Consider the following 9,034-nt stretch of genomic DNA (forward strand, 5'->3'; position numbering starts at 1 on the left):
TCATAAGCTTAGAGGCATCCCTGCTGACTTCAGAATTAGCATATGCAAGATAAAAGCAAATGCAATTCTTAAATTATTACCATAGCAACATTATTAAAGTTATGTTAAATAAGACTGCAACAATGTTTCTATTTAGAAAAAAACAAAACAACAACGCTTCCTTCTCTTTAGTAGTCCATATAAAATGAACCATTACAGAAATATTTACTTCAAGTCTTCCTCACAATTAGAGGTTATTATCTCAAGTAATGTTCGATCACCACTGAAATAGTATAAAATCTTTGGTGACTAATACATTGTATTAAAAATTTAACATCCTAAAATTACAGATCTAAATATTTCACTTACAACTGATCCACAAGCCATACTGAAAATTCCAATAAGTAACCTCATTTGGAGTGTAAAGCCAATATACTTTCCATCCATTCCAGCAGTTGCTCCATAAGGATACCTTTATGTACATATGCACACTGAGTTTACTAGGCAACATTTTCAGCATTGTTTGCAGTTTGCAGTTACTCAAATGTACCCAGCACAATCCTATTTCTGTATGTAGCAATGCATGACAGGTATATTTTCTCTTTATTCTAGATTATCAGAACTTTTTCTTTTACCTTGCCTAAATGTCTCCTAATATTAATGCCTCTATCTTTTCCCATTAGGAAATATCCTAAAATATAAACATATATTTGTTAATCATGAAAGGAGCAAGAGCAGAAAAGTGTTATTCAGGAGACTGTTGAGTGAAAACAAGATAGATATGGTCTTCTAAATTGTCATCCTTTAAATATTACACCAACATTTTAATGGGTAAAAACTTAATTTACATCAGATTAGTTAGGCAGCTACTTGGGAGTACAAATGCACACAAAACTGACAGTGAACTGGAATCACAGGTGCCCTCAATGCTCTCATTTGCACAGCCTGGATATCTTTCCTCTGCCTTTTCAGATACCAATAATGGAAAATGAAGTGGGAGAAGTAAGTTCCCATAAAGTTGCTGCGTCAGCCAGAATGATTGGCACATGATGCACTCTGCCTTTCTTCTTGCATCTACTTGTTTCATCCTGGAAGGCATTCTAGTCTGCAAGAGAATTGGAAACAAGGTATTACTTGTAATCAGTCACAAATCCTTGGCAAGAAAAAGAGAACGGTGAGTTTCTTGCTTTTAGACAGCTTTAACATTTTTTTCTTTTGGTGCTGTGTGTCTTCAGGATGGGACAAGCATTCATTCAGGCCGTGCATAAAATAAATACAAAGTGCTTCCTATTCCCAGAAGAAATAAATGCTCATTCTGAACCAATTTATTGTAGTCAGCCTGAAATTGATAGCTTCTTCTTAACGCCAAAATCTTCATTTCTGAAATCAACTCCACAACCTCAAGAAGACATCTTTTGCTGTAGTGAGATGTTGATTGGCATGCTCTCATTTGAAATGACATTGTTTCTAAATGTGTCCAAATTTTCAGAATTTAGAATCATATCCAAAGATTAATTTTTTGCTTGTTGCTTTGAGTTAATGTCCTAGATTCACCGGGAATAGAGTTAATTTTTCTTCTAGTAGCTGGTACAGGGCTATTTTTGGGATTTAGTATGAGATTAATGGTGACACACTTAAGCTTTTGTAGTTGGTAAGTAGTGTTTACTTTAAGTCAAGGGATTTCCAGTTTCCCATGTTCTGCCAGTGAGCAGGCTGACAAGAAGCTGTGAGGCAGCATGGCCAGGACAGATGACTCAAACTGGCCAAAGGGATACTCCATACCATAGAATGTCGTGCTCAGTATATAAACTGTGAAGAATGGCCAGGAGCTACTGATTGATCACTGCTTGGGGATGGACCAGGCATCAGTCTCCAGGTGCTGGGTGATTGTATTGTGCACTGCTTGTCTATCTTGGACTTTATTTATCTCTTTTTATTTTTTTTTTTTATTTTGGTGTTGTCTCCCTTTTCATTATAATTGTTGCTGTTATTTTTATTTTATCTCAGTTATTAAACTGTTCTTAACCTATAATTTGTACACTCTTCCTGATTCTACTCCTCATCCCATCAGGGAAGGAGGGCGTGGGGAGCAGCTGTGGTGCCTAGCTGGGGGTTACACCATGACAGATAACCAGATGTGAAACATAGAAGGATTATAATGAGGTTTCCATGAACGCAAGACATCAGCAAGGATGAATTATAGCAGGAAGGGTAAAACTCCTCATTAGATTGCAAGGGTCTGTCTAATTAAAATTTGCAAAGTGAAGAATGAATCGTGCTCTGTATTCTGGAATGCCATGAAGCTTTCAAGGGAAAAAAATCCCCACAATTCTTTCAGCATATTACCCAGGCTGCTTATGTGACCTCGCAGGCACTCTCTGAGCCAGAGAACATTCTGAAAAGAAAATTTGTCCTTTAAACTCTCAAGGAGAGCATATGGAAGAGGTGGGGAAGAAGGTATCAGCTGGTTATATGAAATGGAGGTTTTGATTCTTCAGTAGTAATGAATGGACAACTTCCCTCACCAATTCTTTTTCCAGAGATGTCCTAAAATGAGATGTCTCAGAAAACAATGCCATATTTAAGCCTTATACATTTGATTTAAACATGCTCCTCGTTACTAATAAACCACAAAAATTGTGGGATACTGACTCAGTTCACAGTCCTATAATTTACCTGAAGTATTAAATTATTAATAATTGCTCCTCAATTGTAATTATGAACTTACGAGAGCTGTTGGATTAGCATTTCTAGTTTGATGTCCTATTTTCCCCTTTCTTTCAGAAGTGCAAGTGTCTCTGTAGGCAGATAATGAAGCACATAGTAACTTGGCAACCTTATAGGAATACTGAGGCAGTGTTCTCAGAGCTTTGTTTCTCCTATTTTCAGGAAGGGACCTAGGGATCCTGGTCGATGGCAAGTTGAGCATGAGTCAGCAGTGCCCGGGCAGCCAGGGGGCCAACCATGTCCTGTGGGGCATCAGGCACAGCATCGCCAGCCGGGCAAGGGAGGGGATTGTCCCATTCTGCTCTGCACTGGGGCGGCCTCACCTCGAGTCCTGTGTGCAGCTGTGGTGACTGCACTTAGGTTTAATATCAGAAAGATATTAAAATATTAGAAAGCGTCCAAAGGAGGGCAACAAAAGTGGTGAAAGCCTTGAGGGGAAGCTGTATGACAAGCGGCTGAGGTTGCTTGGTCTGTTCATCCTATAGAAGAGGAGGGCAGGCACTGATCTCTGGTCTGTGGTGACCAGTGACAGGACCTGAGGGATTAACCCAAATTTGTGTTTGGGAGATTTAGGCTGGATAGTAGGAAAAGGTTCTTGCCCTAGAGGGTGGTTGGGCACTGGAACAGGCTCCCCAGGGAAGTGGTAAAAGCACCAAGCCTGTCTGAGTGCAAGAAGGGTTTGGACAACGCTCTCAGGAACATGGTGTGATTCTTGGCAATGTCTTGCGCAAGACCAGGAGTGCGACTTTGATGATACTTTTGGGACCTTTCAACTCAGGATATTCTATGATTGCAATATATTTTATAGTTTCCTAATCCCAAAAAGACTCCTTGCAACAGGATTAATGTTTTGAAATGGGAATGACTGCATCCAAACAAAGTCCCTCTGCTTAATATTTCTTACCCAACATAGTGGTCAAGAGCAGATGTTGGAGGAAAATACTAGGACCAACCAAGTGGGCAGCAATACTTTCCCAGAACTCCCTCACAGCCTCCAATATTTTCAGCTCAGGGACTTACTCTATGAAAATTTGTATGCTTGAATTTAATAGCCTTTTTAGATTCCACTGATTTTCCTAATGGCTTTTTGAACTAATGTAAATTTTTAACAGTCACTGCATGTCATGTCATGGAGCTCCATAGCTCACCTACCTATCATGGACAGAATCACTTCCTTTAGTTCCTTTTGCATGACTCTCAATAGTTTCATCTGGCTCCTTGCTCTTTTACCAGAAGAAATTTTGAGCTGCATCTTTTCCATAATGTGGATGTTTTTACAGGTCATTACCTTGTTTCTTACACTATTTCTTTTCTAAGCAAGGAGTCCTACTTTTCCAACCTACTCCTTGTAGAAAAGTATTCCATATATTTGATCATTGTCTGATTTTTTTAGCCCCTCTCTGAACTTTTTCTAGTTTTAACATTGTCTTTTTGAAAAGGGAGGAGTGTGGGAGAGGCAGATGTTCAGAGCAATGCACATCACATAAGATAAAGGAGTACCTTGGATTAGAAAAGTAGGATAAAATATTTTAATTAGATTAATACCAAGATTTCACTTTAGATTACTAGAGGCCATCTTACAGCCTAGTAAGTTCTAAATTTCCAGTTAATTCCCCTGCCAACAATGAAATCTAAATTCATTTTGCTTGTTGCAGTAGATCACTGTGGCAATGAAGTCCTCCCACATGCTTCTGGAATCATAGGTAGAGTATCTAATCAATACTGCTTGGTGTCTTTAGTAATACCTCCCTTAGATTTGCGCTACCCACTGCTCAGCCAAGAAGAAGGAATAATTGTTCCAGATGTTCATAAGTTAATGTTAGTGGTGTAACTGAGCTGCAACCAAAAGTGACCTGATAAGGTTAATTTCATTTAAAGGAAATGCTGGCTTCTCATGGGGAAAATAAAGCTTCTTCTCAGAATCTAAAGGCTTTCAGATTATTTCAACTTTGTTAATTTTATCAAGTCTACATGGCCCAAATTATCAGCAGCATTTTCTGCTTAATTTAACTTGCTTTTATCACTCAGTTCTATGCGTTCAAAGATTTTAAGTTCTTAACTTGCTTGTTCCTAACAATGAACTGTTTGCTTGTGTTTATTTTATGAGAAGAAAAAAAAAAAAAGATAAATTATGTTTTCTGGGAGGCGTAACAATCCTGCCTCAAATGTTAAGCAGCCAGAAACCAGAGCTTACACACTGACTCCCTGTCATTCCTAATGATATACTGTGTCTACAAATTATTCTCTTCGTCAGATCAGTCAGCAACCACACATGAGCTCCATGACAGCTGCCAAGCTTAAAAAAATGTTTCCTTTTTCTCAAAAATATGTTCAAAATCAAGCCAGAGGAAACTGTAGCCCAAAATTACTTTTAGTTTTGAGCCCAGCTCTTCCAGAATCCTATTAAAATGCCTGCTTTCAATTGTTTTCCATGGTGGCCGACAGTGTCTGCAGTCAATCCTAGTTTGATGAGGACAGTTCCCAGTGGTTTTGGGGGGTTGTTTCCTTTTTGTTTTGTTTTTTAATGTGAATGTAACAAAGGTTAGAATGGCATTCAAAATGAAATTCTGCCATTCCATATTCCTTGCGTCACAGTGCTTTTTAGCTCAATTTCCCCAACTGCAATGTAAAGATAATTTCCCCTGACTGGAAGCCCTGTAAACACATGCAAGGATATGTGGGTCACTGTTCAGCCATGTACTTGAAAATGCACTCATGGTAGCACTGAGTAGGACAAGTGGCAACCCTTTTAAAAAACTCAGTCTTTATAATGATTTATCCCTGTAGTAGAGTTAAACATAATGCATTATGTTTGAATATTAATGTTATTTATAACAGCATGACATACCAAAGCAAGACATTTGAATAAAAATAACTCCTCTATTAGTTTGAACTATCATTTAAAAATACCATTGTACAGAATCATAAAGCTACACAGTGGTACCTTACTACATAATTATGTCTTTCTGCCAGATTTGTGTTGTGGACAGAAACAATTAAAACTTTACAGAAGGAAAGATGTTTTTAAAAAAATTCTCTAACTCTGGCAATAAGTTCCCATTAGGTTCAATAAGTGAAAGAATCCTCTTTTCACCTTGCAAACTCCTGTAAGTCATTGTTACTCAAACCCTGAGGCAGACTGATGTATAATTGAAAAAGAAAAGCCACTGGCCAAAAGCATATCCATGGAGAGAGTTGTGGTGTGTTTTGCATCCAATTTTTTTTCAAACAAAGGGTAATTCTATTCAACAAATTCAAGCAGCAGTAGGAAACTTTTATTCCACATGATATTTATTGCAATCTTTTACTGGTTTTGTTAAAATTGAAAAACTAGAAAGTTATTTTATTACAGGTTTTGTCTAACAATAATATGATTTGATCATTACCCAAGGTGTAAATGACAGCAAAAGCTGAATTAATGTACAATTTACCAACCTTAGTTATCAGAAACAAAAAATTAAGACCTCAGATTTTGATAGTCAAGTTTCAAAATGAAAGTAGTTTATAACTCTGAATGCTTCTCTCCAGAATGAACAAAATAGCTGGAATAATTATTTTCTTTAAGCCCTGTATCAGTGCTTTCAGCACATAAGTGAGTCCAATATCAACGCTTGGGAACAATACCCTATTCAAAATGTCAGGTTTTCTACAGCCCAAAGTTTTATTTTGGGGTAATTACTGACATGAACATTTTAACTGACAGTATCTGTTAGGAGCACCATAACAATAAAATTTCCAAGTGATATTGCTTTCCTGTATGCTAATGTACAGTCATGCCTTTGTGATACTCAGGAAGTCCTGGAATCCTGAAGGGTACCAGGTTCCTTCAGGATCACCAACATCCTTCCTGCACCAGGTTGAATAGTAGTATATCTATCAAATCACCCTAGAATAAAGTAAACTAATAGAGCTAAGAAGAAATAAACTCACCTCATTTAATCCAGAAGAGCCACGGTGGGAGAGAAGGCTGGCTGGTTGAATGTTTCAGAGATATGCATGCTGAAGGTTGCACCTTCTACCATCTTACCTTCTCAGATTTAGGGAAAGATGTAGAGAAATGGAAAAACAATAAGGAGGACAAAGAAAAAGTGGTAGCAGTAAAATCAGTAGTGTTGCTGCATAAAAGTTCTTTAGTATCTTTAATATCCATTATAGATTTACAAATTCCAGAGATTATACAAGGAGTCTACACTTTTTTCAACTCATTTGACAGGCAACATGTTAATAAATGAATTCAGGTGAATTCAGGTGAAACAATTTGTCCATGAAAGAGTAAAATTGTGTGATATGTCATGAATTGAGCAAAAATGTAGATGCATTTTGAGAAAAAGTTTATAAAGTGACCCTACTAAAGTGCTTTAACTGCCCAAATTGTGACACTGTAATTACTGCAAGCTAAATTTACTGAGTCATCTGTCAGCTGTCTAATAGAAGAGAAAACGCACTGTACCAGGGGTTAATCACAGAATCACAGAACATGCTGAGTTGGAAGGGACCCACAAGGATCATTGAACCCAACTCTTAGACTGCATATTCTCTTCAGGGCCTCCCTGCCTTCAAGGGATTCAATGTAACATGTTTCTGTGGCATCTTTAAGCCTTAAGAATAAATGATAAAGGTCAAAGTCAAAAAGTTATCTAAGTTTTTTCTGTTTTCCTCTGAGAAAGAACACTAAAAAAAATCTCAATTGACAATAATAAAATCATTAAAGATTAAAACAATAAATTTTTTAAAAAAATCTTCTCAACTTTTACATTCTTTCAGAATTAGACAAAATATTAATCAGAGAAAGAAGAAGAAAGTCCTCTGTAAAAGAATGAGATACGCACCTTTATAGGGAAACCAAAGTTTGCAAGTTCTAACAGCTCTAATAGTGGCTTTGTCCTGGCAAAGCTTGCCATTTAGGCTGGAAATAATCTTGCTATTCCTTTTAGAGCTGCACTGTTTGTTAGCATCCTGGCCAAGTATCAGCTGTCAAGCTTGATGACAGTAAGGGATAATGGGGAAAGAGGGCTGTTTTTGCTTTGTATATGAGCCAAGTCAGACCTAAGGCTTGATATTCTGTGATAGGAGGAAAAGTCTAAGCCCTATGTTCTGCAAACTTGCAAAGCTGAAAACCTCTCTGAAACTATTTGAATCTAATTAAATACAGACATGATTAGGAATCTTTTTCTGTGGATCAGATATAGCAAATGAGGTTAAATTTGGATATGCCAGTTCTGAGAAGGTGGTAAAGCAATAGTCCCAGTTTTGCTCTCTTAGCACAAGTTAGTTTTTTTTCAGTGATTGCTCTTTCTATTACTAGTGTTGGTCGTAGACATTATGAATTAGTTGTCTGTTATTTAACATATCAGATCCCATCCAGAATTCAATTATTCTGTCATTAAATAGCTTCTCTTTTTCATTAAATTAACTTCTTCAGTATTCTAATCTATCACAGGAACAAAAATTATCACTCATAATCAGAAAAGAGGAGGCATAACTCCCATAAAATTATTAAAATTACCCACATTGAGGTATTTTCAGATTATTATGAAATGCTTTTTTTGTGAAATACATTGTATGTTCATCTCTGAATGAACGAGAAGGAAAGCAAAGTGAAACGTGAAGTCACTGACGGAAACACTGGCACAACACCAGAGCAAAGTAAGTTCCTTTAAGAAAGGGTACAGTCTTTGTTCTTGAAAGAAGAGTCATTAAGGACTAGCTTTCATTTTCCCTGGGGCCATTTTCAAGTGTGGCTAACCAACAATCATCATTATTTTTTTTAACATTGGGTAATTATACTAGTATTGCGGTAAAAGTTACTAATTTTTTTTCTAAGATCTTATTGTTCATAGGCAGTGAACAATCCAAAATGGCTATCTCTGCATACCACATCCTGATAAAAGAGCAAGATATTCAGCCACCAGTGATTAATTTTCTGTTGCTGCAGTGTCAGTCACGAGCAAATCAGGTTAGTATGTCAGACAGCGCACTGGAGGAGACTGTATCACCTCTTCCTTATCTTTCAGTGGGAAAGAGTTCTTGATCATTCATTGCCAGCACTGACAACCACCTCTCATCTCTTCATATTTCCACCCACCTCCCCTCAAAAATACGTTTAAGTTTACAAAAGCAGTTATTGAGTCAGCATGGGATACATTTCTTCACATAAATAGATATAAAGTGTTATGCCTGCTATATTGCATATTTCTGAGACGAGTTGTACTGAACTCTATGTGCAGCTGAGAAAGTTTCAAAACAAACACTTTCGCATACCTAAGTAAAGATATCTTAGGAAAAAAAAGACAAAACACCACCAAGTAGAACAAACAAACAAACCACC

The 9,034-nt window shown here is 37.1% G+C and overlaps 1 long non-coding RNA gene across 1 annotated transcript; it reads right to left on the reverse strand.

Annotated features, from left to right (window-relative positions):
- Positions 1-782: 782 nt before the first annotated feature.
- Positions 783-7,756, reverse strand: LOC116444283. The gene is made up of 3 exons (XR_004240261.1): positions 7,536-7,756; positions 6,637-6,733; positions 783-1,084 (listed from the first exon to the last, which is right to left on the reverse strand). It is a non-coding gene; the product is annotated as an uncharacterized LOC116444283 (long non-coding RNA).
- Between the last annotated feature and the right edge of the window lie 1,278 nt (positions 7,757-9,034).

The sequence above is a fragment of the Corvus moneduloides genome, chromosome 5 (assembly GCF_009650955.1).
Source record: "Corvus moneduloides isolate bCorMon1 chromosome 5, bCorMon1.pri, whole genome shotgun sequence".
Classification (NCBI taxonomy): Eukaryota; Metazoa; Chordata; class Aves; order Passeriformes; family Corvidae; genus Corvus; species Corvus moneduloides.